A 1,512-nucleotide genomic window follows, 5' to 3' on the forward strand; every position below is an offset into this window, starting at 1 on the left:
CCCCCCCGAGTCTGGCCATTCATTGTGTCCTGGTCGTCTCTAACCCATCCATCCCCTCTCCGCACCCCCGTCGCAGATAACATCCAGCTCTTGCATCAGATCCAGCTCCCGGCAGTGCGCCAGCGCCCAGAGGGCTCGGCCACCGAGGCCTCCGGCGCCCCGGCCGGTGCCGGTGACGGTCCTTCGCCGGCGGCCGTGTCAGCCGCCGCCGGAGTTAAGGGCTTTGGGACCATCTCCTCGCCACGGTCGGGCCAGCGGGCCAGCATTGGTCCAAATGCCGGGGCGGCCTTCGCCACGGTCGGTGGCCCGGGTTCTCCGCCTCCCGCCTCGGGAATGGGCCCCCGGTCGTCGTCCGACTCGTCGGCCATTCTGCCGGGCCCCGGGGGATTCGCCACGCGTCCGACTACCCGGCGTAGCGGCACCTCCGACAGTCTCGGCGCCGAGGTGCCTGCTCCGCTGGCCTCTGGCCAAACCCGCTCGACCAGTGCGCCTGCCAGTGGCGCATCTGCCCACCACCCCGGGGTGACAGTTGTCCCCGGACCTGGGGGACCTGCGCCCAGTGGCACCGGGGCCGCTGGGGCTGGCTCCACCGCGCCGGCTCCCATGGCCGTGGCCTACATGGTGCCCAGCCAGGCGCCCAAGGCGCTGGGGCTCCTCGCCGGGCCGGCCACCAACACCGGGCCCGACCCGAGCCAGCAGCTGGCCGCCTCGTCGCTGGCTTTCGACCCACGCACCGGATTGCTGGTGGTTGTCTGCGGCAGCCAGAGCACGGTTTTGGTGTATCGGCTGTTCCTTTCCTCGATGCCGGAATCGCCGGATCGCGCTTGCCAGCGGCTGTTCCGGCTGTCAGAGCGCCACCGGCCGCTCGATGCAAGCCTGGCCGAACAATCGGCCTCCCGGTCCCCTGGGCCCGGGGCCATGCCGGGATGCCTGCCTACTGGCAGCCCGGTGTGCTTGTCTCCTCCGACGGTGGCCTCGCCAAATGGCTTCTACCTGGTCCGGTGCCTGCGGCGCCCTTCTGCAGGGCCGATCACCGCACAGTCTGTCTTGTCGGCCTCCTCGCTGGCTGACCTGGTGATTGATTCGGCCGCGCGCGGTGGCTCGACTGGGGCCACCTCACGCCTGCACTTCGCCGGGGCGTCGGTCGTGTGCCCGAGCCAGCCGCTGGTAGACCCTCGGTCGCCGGACCCGGCCGTGGACACCGGCGTCCGGGCCTATTTGCCGGACTTGTACCCGGAGGACTCGGTGCTCCTGGCACTTGGCGACTCCTCCGGCGGAGTGACTGTCATCGATCTCAACCGAGCGGATGTGCTCATGTCCCGGACCCTCTCGCGTGCGTCTGTCTCTCCCTCTGCATTGTCCCGTGTTTTTCTCTCCCTCTCTTGCTCCCTCTCCCTCCCTCTCCCTCTTTCTCTCTCTCTCTCTCTCTCCCTCGCTCTCTTCCCTTCCCTCTCTCCACCCTCCTCCCCCTCTCCTTTGCCGTCCCTTATCAGGGCCATGTCCATCGTCCTA

General features: G+C 69.2%; 1 protein-coding gene across 1 annotated transcript in view; it reads left to right on the plus strand.

The window, feature by feature from the left end:
- H696_03764 (hypothetical protein) overlaps window positions 1–1,512 on the plus strand; it is a gene marked incomplete at its 5' end in the record, with an annotated part of 10,846 nt that overhangs the window by 3,916 nt on the left and 5,418 nt on the right. The gene's annotated exons all lie outside the window — the stretch shown is intronic.

This window comes from Fonticula alba (genome assembly GCF_000388065.1).
Source record: "Fonticula alba strain ATCC 38817 unplaced genomic scaffold supercont2.6, whole genome shotgun sequence".
Taxonomy (NCBI): domain Eukaryota; order Rotosphaerida; family Fonticulaceae; genus Fonticula; species Fonticula alba.